At 44.8% G+C, this 18,592-nt stretch overlaps 1 protein-coding gene across 12 annotated transcripts in view; it reads left to right on the top strand.

Moving 5' to 3' along the window:
* MYT1L (myelin transcription factor 1 like) overlaps positions 1 to 18,592 on the top strand; it is a 559,436-nt gene that overhangs the window by 136,737 nt on the left and 404,107 nt on the right. For 2 of the 12 annotated variants that reach the window (XM_063789381.1, XM_063789382.1), the window contains exon 1: positions 11,412 to 12,067. The exons of the other annotated variants lie outside the window; for them this stretch is intronic. The gene's annotated coding sequence lies outside the window, so the exon portion shown is untranslated. Of the gene's footprint in view, positions 1 to 11,411; positions 12,068 to 18,592 lie in introns of those variants that run through there. 12 annotated transcript variants of the gene reach the window in all.

Genomic DNA, 18,592 nt, shown 5'->3' on the forward strand with positions numbered 1-18,592 from the left:
GTCTTGTTTTGGAGATACTTCTGCATATGTACATAAATTTTAAAATTATAAATCAAGGAAACCCACCTTATTTATTATTATCTCATAGTAGATGTTCCTTAAACATTGAATAAATAATGACTGAAAGGACTGTGGTAAATCACTTTCTTTTCTGACCTGTTTCCTCTAAAACAAACAATTCAGACTAGATATCTATTTCTCAGCCATATTTGTTCATCAGAAATTACCAGAAACAGTTGTAATAATACAGTTGCCTGTTCCCTAACCAACATTCAAAAATTCATAATAGCCAATGATGGGCCTACACATCAATATTTTTAAAAATTTATAATAATTTTCCTTAACATTCGCACTGTAATATATTTCTTCTTTTTTTATCTTCAACCTTTTTGTGTCCTTACATTTCAGATCTGACTCTTGAAAGCCGCATTTAGTTGGGTTCAATTTTTAATCTGGTGTGATAATCTTTGACTATTGATGGTCCTGTGTGCTACTTTCACATCTCAATGTAATTATTAATGGGTTGCATTCTCCAGTTTACTATTTTCTAATTTTCCTCCTTTTTTATGACTTTCTTCTTCATCTTATTTGCATTTAGTATTTTATATTATTCCTTTATTCTGTCTATAACTTTGATAGTGATAGATTTTTTACTAGGTTTTACTGACTTTCTAAAATTTAATATCAAGGGTAGTTTTACCATTTTACAAAAACACAATGAAATTACCAATGCTTTAACTCCAACTACATCCCCCTATTTGTGTGTTACTGTAGGTGAGGTTTTATAAATATTAAATAAGTTATATAATATAAACCACATATTATAATGTGATATATGGATAAATATATTGAATGTAATTATTATACACTAAATTATAAGATATTTTTGTTATTTTATACAGTCAATGATTATTTCATTTTACCCACATACTTACAGTATTTGTTGTTCATTTCTACATGTATCTCTGGATTACAAGCAGATAATTTTACTTCTGACTAAATAATTTTTTAGCATTTCACTTAATGCAGATCTGCTGATTACAAGTGCTTCTATTTTTAATGTATCTAAAATCCTTTACCTTCATTTTTAAGGATTTTTTTTTACCCACATAGGCAATCACTTTCTTTAAGCATTTTTAGTATTGAATCCCATTGTCATCTGAATACCATCATTTTTTGCTGAGAAATGAGCTGTCAGTAACTGCTGGCATTTTAAAAATTTTTTTCCTGATATTTGATTTCCAGAAGTTTTACTATGATATGCCCAGCTGTGATTTGCTTTGTATTTATCCCCCCTTGAAATTTCTATTGCTTGTTGAACTTGTAGGCTAATGCCTTTCATCATGTTTGAAAATTTCTTACATTTTATCTTTTTAAATACTGCTTTTGCTCCTCTTGCCTCTCTTTATGGGACTCCTGTTTTACATGTGATAGGGTTTTATACTGTGTCTTATATATATCTTATATTCTTTTATGTATTTTCTACCATTTTATCACTATATATTAATATTGGTAGTTTCTCCTAGCCCATTTTCCAGTTCACTAATTCTCTCTTTGGCCTGTCATATTCTGTTGTTAATCTCATCAACTGAGATCCTAACTTCAATTATTATAGTTTTTAATTCTAAAATTTCCACTTGGTTTTTAAGATAAGTTTTATTTATCTCTTGAAATTTAACTTCTTGTTAAATGTGTTAGCATTTTCATCATAATGAGTTTAAATTTCTGTGAGTCTCAATGTATTTGTTTCTATTGGTTGTTATTTTCTCCTGAGGTTTGGTCAAATCTATCATGTCATACTCCTTGTTTCATTTTGCTTGAATTTCAGACATTGTAGATGAAAGATTGTAGCCTTACTCTCAGCCTCTGTATTATATTATCTTCTTACAGAAAAGATTTGCTGCTTCTAGGCATCTAAATCACAGAAAAACACCTCAATCCAATCATGAATTGATGATTCAAAGCCATGGTTTATTACCTGTGAGAGCTGAGCTATTTTCAGTTTATCCTTCTTCCTAGCATGTAATCCTATGGGATCCCAACTGGAAGCCTATGGTGTTTACCAAGGAGCTTCCCTCTCAGGAGGCCATGAATCTTAAGCTTTTGCCCCGCATGATGCAATTTTGACAAACCTTCTGTTCAGATACTCAGATCATCATGAAACTCTTTGGCATCAATAAATGCTGTAAGCAGGAAAGATGTGCTAAACCTAGGTCTTACTCTCTGGATTTCTCTCTGCATACAATGTTGACTGTGCACATCATGACTGATTCCCACTGCCTTCAAATGGGTTGTGTAGAGTCTTACATTTCTAATTATTATCAGCAGGGGGATTATTCTGAAACAAGATTGTTTGTCTTTGCAAAAGCAGAGCCACTTCTTTCTCTAATCCACAAGTGACTACATCAGGTAGTTAAGTTTGAAGATCATTCACTGGAGTAGATGTTGTCCAAGACTCTTTATAGCATTTATCCTTAGCATTCCATATTAGCAAAGTGACAATAATAACTTCATTTGACAGTATACATTTATCCAATTTTTAAGCCATCAACTTGGTTCTTGGCTTAAAGTTGGTCTTTAGAGTTGTTCTTAAAGTTGTTCTTGAAGGTTCTTGGCTTTAGAGTTGTTGGTGCAGGGTTAATGAAAGGATCTGATGAGGGGAGAAGGTCTCACAGCCAGCTGGGAAACTTCTTGAGCAGCCAGACAAGTGTCAGTTTCCTGGAGTGACAGACACTCTACTGCTTCTGAAAAAAGGAGCAGGACAAGTCTCCCCACTGGCCTCTCAAAGTGGCCATGTACACACAGCCCAAAGCTTCCAAACGGCAGCAAGGTGGTCCCAGCAGAGGAATGTCGCACCTTTCTCCCCATCCTGTATGTAACACTTCTAAAGGAATATAGCTATACATTTTATATCTCAATATCATACAAAAGCTCTTGGTATTAACAAGTTTCTGTCGTGTTCTAAAGGGAGATAAAATATGAATAACTACAGGCCAGGTGCAGTGGCTCACTCTTATAATCCCAGCAGTTTGGGAGGTTGCTTGAGCCCAGGAGCTCAAGACCAGCCTGGGCAACATAGCAAGACCTCATCTTTACAAATAACTTAAAACTTGGTCAGAAAAAGGGGCTTGTGCCTGTGGTCCCAGCTACTTAGGAGGCTAAGGTGGGAAGATCACTTGAGCCCCAGGAGTCAAGGCTGCAGCGAGCCATGACCACACCACTGCACTTCAGCCTGGGGGACAGAGTGAGAACCCATCTCAAAAATATATATATATATATATATGAATAATAGCTATAAAATAACCATCAGGTGAATAATCTTACAGATCATTGAGGAAGCATTAATAAATAAAATATCAAAAAAATTTAAATCACTATAATGATTTAGAGAACAAAAACATAATTTTTATTAAAAATAATTTTATATACAGATGTTGGTCAAGTATTTTATTTTAAATCCTAACTACAAAATGAAGCCTTGGACTGTTTCATATTCAAGAAATTTCTCCAGCTCTAAAATAATACAGAAGGAGCTGATTCACCCCTAGGTGTCTAAAACGTGCCTCATAAAACCCAGGGTTCACTGTTTCCTGATCCAAGTAGTAATCTGCTCAGTCCTGCTTAGCTATCCAAATCTGATCAAAATCACAGAACTATGTAATGAGGCAGCAGACGACTGCTCAGTTATTTTCAATTCTCACTCTTTTGTCTTTTCTTAGAATTTGCCAGATATAAGTGGCATACCAAAGATGAGATTATAGATTGTATGGTTGAAGTTCCAGACCCAAAATGGATCAATAACATATTCCACAGCTTTACAGATGGGACTGTGGAGAACAAACCCTACACATTTGCCTCATTTACTGAAGCCAAAAAGCCCAAATCCTGGGGAGACGACTGACCGTGTGCAGCCGCAGGAGGACATTCTGACTCCAAGGCACATGACTTTGCTGTGTTTTCAAGCACTTAAGCATTTCTGTGATTCTTAACTAGCAAATCTTTTTGACAAAAGTGTTGTTTTCATTTTCAAAGTCCAGAAAGACAACATGATTTTCTAATCCAGACACTGACTTAATATCTGGAGTCTCCGGGCATGGTGTCTCATGCCTGTAATCCTGGCACTTTGGGAGGCCAAGGTGGGTGGATCACCTGAGGTCAGGAGATCGAGACCAGCCTGGCCAACATGGTGAAACCCCGTCTCTACTAAAAATATAAAAAATAGCCAGGCATGGTGGTGGGCACCTATAATCCCAGCTACTCGGGAGGCTGAGGCAGGAGAATCACTGAGGCAGGAGAATCACTGAGGCAGGAGGCGGAGGTTGCAGTGAGTTGAAATTGCGCCACTGCACTCCAGTCTGTGTGACAGAGTGAGACTCTGTCTTAAAAAAAAACACAAAACCTGAAGAGCCAGGGAGTTTACATTCCTTAGTATGGAACTGGTAGTTCTGCCTTTGAAAAGCAGAATCCCCAACTTGTTAGGGTTAACAGACAGGTCCTCAAGCCTTGACTCGTTGGCTAGATTCTCAAGCCAACTGCACCCTCCTCCCCTAAAGGAGGGGCCATTCTGTGGCGAATCCCAGCCTCTGCTCCCATCACCGTCCCCCAATTGCAGTCCTCCCAGCCCCAGAGGGTAGCTCCTCCTTCACAATGAGGGACTGTGGAGACACTTGGATGAGGCTTTGTGCTCTGCTAGGATCAATTCAAATTTGGGTGAGACAGAAAGAAGAGATGAACAGCCAGACATTTGAGAAGAAAGAAAACAGAGCCAGCCACTGAATGACAATTAAGTATGTGACGATATCCACCCACTGCCAGGACCAACAGACGCTCTCCGTATTGTACGCACTGGGAAGTTTAAGATATTCTGCTGCATGTTTTCATAATGAGACTTCTTTTCAGAGAGGGAAGCTAGAAAGCATCATCCTATATGAAAAAAAAATGAAACTAACATGAAACACTGAATAAAAGGATGAAGAAAAAAGAAGCAAAGCTGTAGCTGCGCATTTGAGTCATTATCCTAGAAACTTTACGTGTTACCTTACTGTCCCTTACAACTGCTCTGTAACGTGTGGAGGGAGGAGTGGAATTCTAGATGGTGTTCCGCCAGACTGCACTCCGAGTGCATCAGCACCGGATGTTTTATCTGAACTATATTTACAGTGTATAAGATGATTCAGGTCAGCCTTCTATTTCAGAAATTCACAATCTATGGGAAAGTTCTGGCAAAGTACACACCAAAACTAGATTTAAAGACAAATATTCCAGCTCCCAGCCCAGGATGTGGCCCAACACAGAGAGGCCTCTAGAAAGAGACTGATTTCTGCCAGGTTCCAGTAGGACTAATTGGCTCTTACTTTCCTCCAGACAAGGATGCCGTCTGCAGTCTGTCATCTCATCTGTATGGATAATGTAGGGTCTGCTACAGAGTACAACTTTGAAAAATATTTAGGAAAAAATTAACAAACTATGCTGGAGGTTGTGCAGCAACGCTGAATTCATAAAACCTGGGCTAATCTATGTCCTGAAGATTCTTCCTCTAGGCCATCTTCTGCTTAAAAGGATGAGAAATGGTAAATGGGATTTAGGAAAAATTTGAGTTGGAAATAAATCGATTCCCACACAGGCTGTATATTTGCATCTACATATTCAAAGGGTCTTGATTCTGCTGTGGTTTACTGACACGTAGCTGGCTTTAATACATGTTTACTGAAGCCCCACCACCTGCAGGCGTCCTGACCCAACTGTCCACATGCACACCAGTCCCAGGCTCATGGCATTAGTGCACTTTCCCAGCATTTCTTCCCCTGGGGATGTGAAAGGATTCTGCTTCCTGTAGGATGCTGAGGTCCCTGCTGTAGAGCAGTGAGGATGGGCGGCTTCGGGTTGGCACCCTGTGTGTTTACTCCGAGTCAGATTTTTAAAAATGCATCCCAGAGTGCTCTCACATGTTCTTCATAATGGATATGGTTCTGACATTTTCCCTGAGTCTCTAATCCTGATGAAAAGCAGATGGTATTTACTTGCAAAACTCCAATCTGACCTGCCAGTGTTATCCTCTCCTGCGACCTGGCTCTTTGCCATTGGCCCTAAGAGGGATCCTAGCAGGCACAGCCTTCTCAGACTCAACCATTCCCATCCCTCCTTCATCCTGTGCTGGGAAGGGAGCCATTCCATCCATGCCTAGGGGTGGCTTCTGGAAGTTCCCTCTGCCTGACACATAACCAGTGCACCCTGCCGTCTTCAAGCAAGACCTCACTTAAAACAACCTGGACAGCCAGGTGCGGTGGCCCACGCCTGTAATCCCAGCACTTTGGGAGGTTGAGGCGGGAGGATCACCTGAGGTTGGGAGTTTGAGACCTGCCTGACCAACATGGAGAAACCCTGTCTCTACTAAAAATACAAAATTAGCTGGGTGTGGTGGTGCATGCCTGTAATCCCACCTACTTGGGAGGCTGAGGCAGAAGAATCACTTGAACCTGGGAGGTGGAGGTTGTGGTGAGCCAAGATTGTGCCACTGCACTCCAGCCTGGGCAACAAGAGTGAAACTCTGTCTTAAAAACACCACCCTGGACACATAAGAACCTGCCATACGCTTGATCATGGCAGAAGAGTCAGAACATTTATTACAATCACCTATTCTGAGTATGAACAGGTTATCTCATTCATTCATCCATTCACTTATTTATGAGATGTTTAAAAAGTGCCCCATGCACTAGACACTGTGGTGATACTGAAGGAATCCAGGACACGAGTACTTTCTTCTGTGAGCTTTCTTCTTTTTTTTTTTTTTTTTTTTTTTTTAACAGGTCTTGCTCTGTGGCCCAGCAGGCTGGAGCTCAGAAATATTAACATCTGCCTGAGACAGATCCCCAGGAAGTCTAAAGGCTGGGAAAAAAAAAATAGGCATACAGACAGTTTGGATTTCCTTCTCATTACACCATCTGGTGTGATCTCGGCTCCCTGCAACCTCGACCTCCCAGGCTCAAGTGATCCTCCTGCCTCAGCCTCCCGAGTAGCTGGGACTACAGGCGTGTGCCACTGCCTGGCTAATTTTTGTATTTTTTGTAGAGACGGGGTTTCACCATGTTACCCTGGCTGGTCTCAAATCCCTGAGCTCAAGTGATCTGCCTGCCTCATCCTCCCAGAGTGCTGGGACTACAGGCATGAGCCACTGTGCCCATCCTTCTTCCAATAAGAGGAAAAGTAAATAAATAATTAAGAAAATATTAAAAATCAGGGCCCTAAACATGGGAAAACAGCAGGGCCAATACAGAAAGCGAAGGATGAGCCCAATGGGGGAGAGGAGAAACACTGAGGTGTTACGTGGGCTTCCTCTCAGAAAAACCAGCTGTGCAGTGGCCCTGAGGAAGGGAGAGCTCGGTGTGTGCACACAAACAAGGAACTGTGTGGTCCCGAGAAGGCGCTTCTCCCCGTGCGGTCCCGAGAAGGCGCTTCTCCCCGTGCGGTCCCGAGAACTCGCTTCTCCCCGTGCGGTCCCGAGAAGGCGCTTCTCCCCGTGCGGTCCCGAGAACTCGCTTCTCCCCGTGCGGTCCCGAGAACGCTGCTTCTCCCCGTGCGGTCCCGAGAACGCTGCTTCTCCCCGTGCAGTCCTGAGAACGATCTTCTCCCCGTGCGGTCCCGAGAACTCGCTTCTCCCCGTGCGGTCCCGAGAACGCTGCTTCTCCCCGTGCGGTCCCGAGAACGCTGCTTCTCCCCGTGCGGTCCCGAGAACTCGCTTCTCCCCGTGCGGTCCCGAGAACGCTGCTTCTCCCCGTGCGGTCCCGAGAACTCGCTTCTCCCCGTGCGGTCCCGAGAACGCTGCTTCTCCCCGTGCGGTCCCGAGAACTCGCTTCTCCCCGTGCGGTCCCGAGAACGCTGCTTCTCCCCGTGCGGTCCCGAGAACTCGCTTCTCCCCGTGCGGTCCCGAGAACGCTGCTTCTCCCCGTGCGGTCCCGAGAACGCTGCTTCTCCCCGTGCGGTCCTGAGAACCCTGCTTCTCCCCGTGCGGTCCTGAGAACGCTGCTTCTCCCCGTGCGGTCCTGAGAACGCTGCTTCTCACCAGGTTCAGTTACAAGGGCTCTTCATAGGCTTAATAGTCTGAAGCCCTCGCAGAGATTTTGTTCATGAAAGTTATAGCTACCACATTAACAATTAAAACTAAGATATTTTAAAACATTATTTGCTTTTTAGTTATTAAAAATATTTTTAAAACCCATTACCTGTTAATATAAGTGATTATATATTTATGAAAAATAATATTTTCCATAAAAAAGACATTTATTGAAAGAGCGTCATTGTTTCACATTTAGCAAATGTCTTTCATGCGTGTCTTAATAGAGCAGCTGAATTCTCATCTGCCTCTGCACTTAACATATTGCATAAGTTGTTTTGGCTGAAGCATTTGAAGATAATCCAACCCCACAGATGATGTAGTTGCATGAGGGAAGACCCCCGAAAGGCCATGAAAGGGTGGAGGGCACCCCCACAGGCTCACGAACCCCATTTTGGGAACTGCTCCAGGAGAACATTGTGGGCAACACAGGAGTCAGGAGGGATGAGGAGGAGCCGCCTCTTACGCTGCGGTGGCGGCATGGCCAGGAGTTCAGGTTTTGGAAGCCCCAAACGCAATCAGAAGCTCTTATATAGTATGATGCAATTTCATTTTTAGAACGATGGTCCTGCTGCTGTGTGGAGAATGCACTGGAGGGGAAGCAATGGATTGGAGAGGCTGGTTAGGAGGCTATGTTCTTGGCTACGCTGGGGAGGAAGGCGGCAGCAGCTCAAATTAATTTCCTCTCCCTGTAGTCTCGCAGAGTAAACACGCTCACTTGAAGCATGTGTCAGAGGAGAAGCTTCCCAGGTCTTCAGCAACCATCTATCCTAGGGAAATCAGATGGCCGTATGTGGCAGGACAAAGCTTTTGTATTTTAATTTTGCCTTGGAAGTGGATTTCAAAACTCACATCACTCAAAACTCTGACCCACCTGCATTTGGCCAGCTTGTCAGCAAGATGACAGCTTCTTCTCTCTGATTTTCTTAAACTCCTACCACTTCCCATAAGCAATAAGCTTGGAAAACATGAGCATCTGCCCGAGACAGATCCCCAGGAAGTCTAAAGCCTGGGAAAAAAGGGAGAGGAAGGGAATACACAGAACATTGGATTTCCTATTAGGGCTGCGCCCTGGCTTTCATTATGCCGTCTGTCTGACTCTTAATAGACCTAGCCCAGGCACACAGATCGGGACTTATTTTCTAGGCCATTTTAAATAGATTAGGAAATGTAAAGGTCCCTTAAATGACATAATTTGGCATTAAGCACTGCACACGCTTGTGCACGGCTCCTATCGGCGTGAGCGTGTGCCTGCTGGTAAGTTCGTGCATCCATCAAAGCTCAGCTTGGGGGATTGGCAGTGTGTGTTCCCCCAGCTTGAAAGGAGATGCACCTCTTAATTCCACATCCAGGTGCATAGCACCCCACCAAATAGCAGAATCGTTTTTAGAATTCTAAACAAAACAGTTCCAAATTCATGTTGTTTTGCGTTTGTCAATATTACCATTAACTTTCGGTAATACTGAGTAATATGCCTTTTTGTGTTAGGTTCATACACAAATATAGGTGTTTTGCCATGGGAAGGAAGTGTATATGTGTGTGCATGCATTTGTGTGTGTAATTTTTAGTAGTAAATGAACCATTTATTTTTACTGTAGAGGCTTTATTCAAAGATGTTAGAGCTTGCCATTAAGTGTTATTATGCCAATCTCTAAAAAATATTTTGCACTGAACATTTGTTATTTTAAGGTAGACAGAGGCAAATATGCATATATATTTAAGTGAGAATATAAATGATAAATGCATACATGTTTATTATATATATGGAGAGAGGGGGATAATCTGAGAACTTTTTTTCAGAATGTTCTTAAATTGCTTAAAAAGAATTGGGGATAAGAACAAAGAATGTACTCACATGTGTATTGAGACTTGTGGGAGCCTTTGGGAAATGCTGGGAGCAGAGAATAACAGCTTCAAGAACTTATCCAGTAAGATATATTGGCCAACTAAACAGCCCTGGCTGAAGTAGGTATACCTGTGTTGAATTCAGCCATGAATGCAATGGGCCTCTGGAAACGTATTTTTAGCCAGCGTTTAGGTACCGGGTCCCTCCCTCCCTTCTAAAATTATTTTTTAATTCCCTGGAGTGTGCCCCCTTCTGCCACTCATCTGCTTGTTTGGTGCCTGTTCCTTTCCACGGGGGCGAGGCTGGCTTCCTCCCTCTGCCGCTCATCAATACTGAGCTGATTTGGAACTAAGCTGGGTAATAACATGCCTTTCAGCAGCCAGCCCCGCACGCGCCGTGTAATTAAGGCCTGATGGTTGTGTTGACGGCGAATGAAAGAAAATGGCTTTGTTCTCCTTCCCCGGGCTTGATTGTGGGTTCTCGCTCTCACCTGAATTCGACCCACTCTGCATTGTGCCCGTGATTGCTGGAGTGCCAGTAATTGCTGTCCTGGCAGATGACATTTCCATGAAGCACTTTCTGTGCAGCTCCAGAGGGAACGGACAGAGCTGATCGCTGGGGGAAGCTCATCAAAGGCAGATTTAGGAAAGGCCTCGGTGGAAGAGGGAGCCCACGACCAAATATAAGAGCATCTCCTCTGACATTTGCTTGTCTGTCACTCACTGTGCCTGCAACCTGCTTACCCTAGGCCTGCAATCCATAAAGACTGGATTGTGTGAGGATGAATTGCTGTTTAAGTGCATTAAGGCCAAGTTTCGATCATACCTTTTTTTAGAAAAAAATTCTTTGTTTTCCAAAAGGAGGATCAGAGCAAATAGAAATAAATGAAAGGAACTTATCTTCAGAAGATGATATTGCACACAGATCTTTTTAAATCAGTGCCAATAAAGACCAAGGTGAAGATTAGGTTACATTATAAATTGATCTTAACCTTGCTACAGACACTCATGTTAATTCATAATGCAAAGTTTACAATATTTTCGAATTGGAATTTAAGAGTTTATTCATTGTCGAATTTTATAACAATCTGTTAATTATAGATCTTTGATTCTGCGATGCTTATGCAAAAATTGGGTCAAGAGTTAGTAAGTGTAGGCATCCAGAAAAACCCAAGGATCCTTATTTACTAGAGGGAGTGGCGGGACATGGGATGGTTGATGGGTCTGCAGAACGTGACTTCTTGGGGAGACATGGAGACTTTACAAATGCCTCTCGCAGAAGCTGCTTCCCTCCAATGGTAGTGATGGGGGCAAAGCTAAAAACGTAATTCCAGGATGGGTGCATGAGATTCTCCCTATTATCTGTTCATCGAGGTCCATATTTCTTTTGCGGTGAGCACGCTATCTTGGCTTCAAAAAACGAAAAACATTAACAGTGCGGGACTACAGTTAACCAGTAAGGACCGCAGGACTCGGGAAGGCCCGGCTGCGTCCCCCTCACGGAAGGAACGCGGGACTCGGGAAGGCCCGGCTGCGTCCCCCTCACGTAAGGAACGCGGGCCTCTGGAAGGCCCGGCTGCGTCCGCCTCACGGAAGGAACGCGGGACTTGGGAAGGCCCGGAAGGCCTGGCTGCGTCCCCCTCACGTAAGGAACGCGGACCTCTGGAAGGCCCGGCTGCGTCCGCCTCACGGAAGGAACGCGGGACTTGGGAAGGCCCGGAAGGCCTGGCTGCGTCCGCCTCACGGAAGGAACGCGGGACTTGGGAAGGCCCGGAAGGCCTGGCTGCGTCCCCCTCACGGAAGGAACGCGGGACTCGGGGAGGCCCGGAAGGCCTGGCTGCGTCCCCCTCACGGAAGGAACGCGGGACTCGGGAAGGCCTGGCTGCGTCCCCCTCACGGAAGGAACGCGGGACTCGGGGAGGCCCGGAAGGCCTGGCTGCGTCCCCCTCACGGAAGGAACGCGGGACTCGGGAAGGCCCGGCTGCGTCCCCCTCACGTAAGGAACGCGGGACTCGGGGAGGCCCGGCTCCGTCCGCCTCACGGAAGGAACGCGGGACTTGGGAAGGCCCGGAAGGCCTGGCTGCGTCCCCCTCACGTGTGGAGGCCAATCAGGTGAATATATTAGTTTGCACGCCATACAATTTGTGGTGAGTTACTCATATTTGAACAGAGCTATTAAAATACAAGGAAGTAACAAAAACCACACAGTACTGAATGACTAGTTACATTTTAATTAAATAGCACAAATATGTTATATAAGCTTTGTGTGTTGAAAGTGCCCTCATTCCCATTTACCTTCGATGTGTTTGCTATTATTATTATTTTTAAGTCTAGGCCTTTTATAAGGAGGCTTGTATATAAGAGTGGAATGCTTATTAGGTGCAGAACAGAGAGTTATTGGATGGATATGGAAGAGTTGCTGGCTGGTGACTGGAAGGTTTGCAGCATGAGGGCATTTTCTAAATGCAGGAGCTGTGCTGTCTCAGTGGATCCTCTGACAAGCCTTCTAAAGTAGACGCAATTACTATTTGCATTTCAGAGATGACAAAAGTAAAGGCCAGAGAGGTGGCAAAGCTTACCCGAAGTAATGCGACTACTCATGGGGTGGAGCTTTGCACAGTTGCCAGCTAAAGTGCCGAGCTGCGGTCTCTCTTGGCGGGTCCCTTTTTGGGTAGCTGGAAACCTCAAGCCAACCCCAACCACCGATTTAGGCAGGAGTCTCTCCTACAACTGAAGCTGATGGATGAGGAGAGGCTTATATCATCACAGGAAGAGAACAGAGCTTTCCTCCCACAGCTGGGGAAATCTGCCGGCTCTGCTGGAGAGGCCGCCAGCCCATTGGTGGGCGTGCGGTGCGGGGAGGCTTAGGCGGGAAGAGGAGGTCTTGCTCAGATGAGTGTTATTCCTTTGTTTGGACAGAGGAGGTTGGGCAAATTGGAGTGTAGGATATTTTTGCCTGGAGATTTTTACTTGATGAAATCATCCCATGAAAAAAATCCCCAATTTTTAAAAGCATGCTACTTTGACACATTAAACTCATCATTTTAGCATTGATAGAAAGTATTTTAAATGGGCCTTTGCCTGAAAATAAACGTCAGTGGATTGGAAGCACTGAGGGCCTTCATCCGTTCTGTCCCAACCTTTATGGGCGCTGCACATTTTCACTGTGGAATCTACAGGGACACTCTGTCTTGTGTTTACTTTCTACTTGTTTCTCTTGAACACACACATGCATTAACACTGTAATGTATTTATTACTTTGTATGTCATTAATAAGAATATATTTAGATAATATTGAAACAGTATGATTTATTAGTGATTCCTTCTAGGTAGATATCAGCTGTGTTTTTTAGATGTTTAAAATTGTGAACAGCCTCAGCATGACCTACATTATTCAAGCCATCTACCTCCTTCCCTTCTTCTTTTCTCTCCCTCCCTCCCTCTCTCTGTTTCTCTCTCCCTTTTTCTTTCTTTTTCTTTTTCTCTCTTTCTCTCTCCCCCCCCTTTCTCTCTCTCTCTCTTTCTTTCTCTTCTTTTCTTCCCTCCCTCCCTTTCTTCCTTCCTTCCTTCCTTTTTTCTTCCTTCCTCTCTCTCCTTCCTTCCTTCCTTTTGTCTTCCTTTGTCTCTCTCCTTCCTTCCTTTTTTCTTCCCTCCTCTCCTTCCTTCCTTCCTTCCTCTCCCTCCTTCCCTCCCTCCCTTCCTTCCTTCTTTTAGTTATATCTCCAAAGTATTTTTTCTAGTATATAGTTTGCAAGAAACTACATGTGGGATTCTGAATTGTCATATGCTGATAACTTTTACAGAGAGCTGCAGCTATGAAGAATATGTGCTAAAATATGGATCTCTACCTCATCACACTGAGAACCTCATCATTACCTTACAGGGCCATCAAGTACAGCATGATTTCAAACATTCATAATATTACTCTCTTGCAAGCTTTGTGCACTGGAAGGATGTTTCTTTTATACTGCTTCTAGAGTCATGGAAACAAAGCAAGCTTTAGGAAACAGGATGGCTTGGTTCCAGGCTCCTTCTCTCCTCCTACCGCCTGGCCCCACCCTTTCTCTCCTCCCCTCCCGTGGGAACTTATTCTCCCTGCACAGAGGTGAGCAGCCTCTCTGTGACCAGGCTTCACCCCAGCAGCTCTCTCGTGGTCTACTTCCCCCAGGTTCGTTCCTCTCTGTCTCTTCCCCTCCTCTCTGTTCTAAAACAGCAACCTGGCTCTTCACTACTCTAGGGGAGGCCAGGAGGTTCGCTGGGTCCTGAGGGATACAATTCAGGCTCCCCCAGGACTTACCATCCAAACACACCCTTCCCTCCAACTGCTCCATGCTTTTTGTGTTACTGTTTTCTGTCCAGGAGATCTCCCTCTGTGACTTACCATCCATAGCCTGATGACATGACCTTCTCAAAGCTCAGCTGCTGCTCCTCGGAAAACCTCCCCACTTCTGTGGCAGAGTCCGCTCACCTCTGCGTAACCCTGAGCACTGTGGGCATCCCTGTTGCAGCCTTCCTTACTTAGAGGAGAAGCGATGACCTCCCTCCTTCTCTCCCCTGCAACTCTGTCCTGCCTGGAGGCCCAGGCTGTGCGAGTCTTTATCTACTGTGATGTTTATCCATCTCAGTCCCTGCCATTGTGGGCCGCGCTGGGACTGCACTGCTCTTTGGTGGTGTTTGGTAGGAAGCCAGCAATTCCCAAACCACTGCTCCTTCCCCAAAACCCAAAGGGAGATATCCACAACAAACAGTGGCCAAATGAAAAAGAGAGCATGCCTTTCTGGTTAGCTGCAAAGCGCATGCTGTGCTTTGAAAAACCGACGCAATGCCTGCTTCTAAGCCTCCAGCCCTCCCTAAATCCTCCATCCAAATCCAGGCAATTGCTACTGTCTGGCTTTCTTCCTTGTGAAATACAGACTGAAAATGAGAGAGAAAGAGTGTGGGGGGTACATGGGTGTGAGAGAGGGACAGAGAATGAGGATAGATGCTGGCCATACTATTGCAAACATCTTCCTTGTTCCATGAAAAATTAATATCTTTTTAATCAATAGTGACTCAAAATATCAGCTAGCCCAGAATCATTTGCACTTATAAAGGTAAATTCTTTTAAAAAAATGTTCAAGTAACTGGATTTCCAATGGAAGGGTTTCAGCGATTGGCATGGGTACTGTTCTAACAACCTGGAGGACAGGCCCTTCCTAAGCCACTGAAATCAGATCCTGCAGAGAGGAGGTCACCTCTCCACGGCCACAGTTCCAAGACACAGTGCAGTCAGAGTGGGGCGTGCTGTCCGTGGCCACGGTTCCAAGACACAGTGCGGTCAGAGTGGGGCGTGCTGTCCGTGGCCACGGTTCCAAGACACAGTGCGGTCAGAGTGGGGCGTGCTGTCCGTGGCCACGGTTCCAAGACACAGTGCGGTCAGAGTGGGGCGTGCTGTCCGTGGCCACGGTTCCAAGACACAGTGCGGTCAGAGTGGGGCGTGCTGTCCGTGGCCACGGTTCCAAGACACAGTGCGGTCAGAGTGGGGCGTGCTGTCCGTGGCCATGGTTCCAAGACACAGTGTAGTCAGAGTGGGGCATGTCATTCATTTTTGCTCGGAAAGCTTGTTACATATGGGAGTTGGGAGGTGACTGCCAGGGTGGACACTTGTCAATGTCCAGCCTGGAAACCTGGGTCCCCATCCCAGCTCTGTGACCTCAGGCAAGCTACCTTTCTGAACCTCAGTTTCTCTCTGAAAATAGAGCTAATAATATCTCGGTTGCCTATTCTCAGGGTTGTTTTGAGGATCAAATGAAATAATGAGCATGGAAGTGCTGGAACGTGGAAAGTCCTTTTTCTCTCACTTGGAAGCAGTTAGTTGGAGGATGTATTTATGCAGATGAATCTCACTTCTCGGCATGCACCCTCCTGTGGTTGCTGTGTGAAGGAAAAGGCTGCAGGTTTAGAGAGCAGGGGAGCACCCCCAGTCCTTGGCACTGCATCCAGGAAGACAAAGCGCTTCCACGTGGTCAACTCTGTCACAGATGAAGGGCCTTAAGTACACTCATGCCCCTACCATTAGGATTTTCTAGTTGAAATGTGTGGCTGTGCTTTAAGTTAAACTCATAGCACATTTAAATCACACTCTGCATTCACAGCCTCTGACAGACAGTAATTTCTATATATTTTAAGAGCGGGGCTTGCTGCTAGAATTCTGATTTTCTTCCCAAGGATTCTCTGAAAATTGAGGAGAGTTCAGCTAGCAATCAGTAACATGATTTCATTCATGAAGTTTCTGTGTGTCAGAGACAACAGAGAGCCAAGTAGACTCTCGTGTTTTCAATCTCACTTCACAGACACATAGGTACACAAAGGTACACACACAGGTGCACGCACACGGGTACACACAGGTACAGATACATGTGCACACACAGATATACACAGGTACACACACAGGCACAAACACAGGTACACAGGCACAAACACAGGTACACAGCACACATAGATCATAGGTACAGATACATGTGCACACACAGGTACATACTCAGGCACAGACACAGGTACACAGGCACACATAGGTACAGATACATGTTCACACACAGGTACACAGGTACATACACAAGCACACACAGGTACACACAGGTACGGTTACAGGTGCACACACAGGCACATGCAGGTACAGAGACAGGTGCACACACAGGTACATACACAAGCACACACAGAGGTACACAGGTACGGATACAGGTGCACACGCAGGCATACACAGGTACAGATATAGGTGCACACACAGGTACACACAGGTATGGATACAGGTGCACACACAGGCACACACAGGTACAAATACAGGTACAGGTACATGCACAAGCACACACACAGGCACACATGCAGGCACACAGGTACAGATACAGGTGCACATACAGGTACATACAAAAGCGCACACAGGTGCACACACAGGCACACACAGGTACAGATACAGGTGCACACACAGCTACACACAGGTACATAAGCACACACACAGGTACACACATAGGTGCACACACAGGTACACACACGGGCACACAGGTACAGATACAGGTGCACACACAGGTACACAGGTTCGCATACACCTTCAGGCACAGTTTACACACACCCACATCGAGTTGTCTCTCTGCCACTTGCACTCACTCCTAAGGTAGCACCATTGATTCAAATGATCACTTGCTCTCTCGTCTTCTTTCCTGATACAGGTTGTTGGTTTTTTTTTTTTAAGAGCTTATGTTTTTCCATTTGATTAGTAATTATTTGAGAGCACATATTATGTGCTAAGGACTATGCTAAACAAATGAAGAATTCACCAAGTAATAAACATCTTCTGTACTCTCAAGGAGCCATGAGTTCCTTGGGGGGCTTGGAAGGAGGGTGAAGTGAACTCTATTATCATTATTGTTATTCAATTCATTCATTTAATGGATTCTCTCTCCTCTGGCCCCTGGTAATACAAAAATGAACAGGTGCAATCCCTATCTTCAAGCACCCTAGTTTCTTTGATAACAACAGTGGCATTAGCAGAAGTGGGCAAACAGTGGAATCACTGGCTGGCTGTGTGAAACAGTGTGTGAAGGTATGAACGGATCAGCGAGAGGATGACCTCATTCATCATTCAGAGGAACAGCCTCCTCCTGAGGGCCAGAATGATCTAAAAGTCTTTGAGTAGAGAAATGATGGGATTTGATGTGAAGGCTGGTAAATCTTTGAGATGTGCATAAAGAGAGGCATGGTGTGAACCAAAGTGAGGAAGTATAGTTTATATTTGAGGAACATGGAGAGGACAAAGCAGCTTAAACTAAAGGTCTCATAAGGTGGTGGTAAGTCTTAGGAATTGAGAAATAACATGTCACCAAGCTTCGGGAGACCTAGGAGCCAGGCTAGAGTGCGTGCTTTTAGTTCCAGCTCCGATTCCTACTGTTCCTCACTCACTAAAGCAATGCTTGTGGAACTTGGGATTCCTCATCTGTAAAACAGGCATAATTCTACCTCCTTTACATGTTTGTGTGTGAAATAACTTTTAACTTTAAATTGGAATACACGTGTAAGGTGCTGTCATGATAACGATAATAATACAAATCATGGTCACTATGTGGACTTATTCTTGGTCAGAGGCATCCACAACAGAGGCATGTTCTTAGAGATTCCACTCTCAGCGTGAAGGGAGGAGGAACAGGTTTCGGGGTCTGGTAGGGAGGGTGAAGTGAACTCATCTAAGCTAACTCAGAACTCAGTATCTGAGCCTCGGGGCTTCCCAGGAAAGAAAGGAAGGCAGGGCTATGCCTGAGTCCTCTGACTGGGATTTATTTGGGCATTTGCCTCTTGGGAAGCTTTGGATTCAATGAGATGCAGAACCACTGGGTTCTCCAAAATTCAGAAGGCACCTGCAAGCCTTGAAAGCTCTGTGGATGGATGAGCCACTTCCTTGGCCATGTCCTACAGCTGCTGGCCAGGGATGTGTGTGGGGGCATTGGGTGTTCATTCCCAGTACCCCAGGTTCCTACGCTCAAGGGCTCCCAGAGCAGGTATTGCCTGTAAGATGTGAATGGCAGAACCCAGTTACTGCTCTTTGGTTAATGCTATTCCTCACTTTTTCTAAGCCCCATGGAAACGTCTTCTCCCGTGTGCCCTGAAGAC

This window comes from Pan troglodytes, chromosome 12, assembly GCF_028858775.2.
Source record: "Pan troglodytes isolate AG18354 chromosome 12, NHGRI_mPanTro3-v2.0_pri, whole genome shotgun sequence".
NCBI classification, from domain to species: Eukaryota; Metazoa; Chordata; class Mammalia; order Primates; family Hominidae; genus Pan; species Pan troglodytes.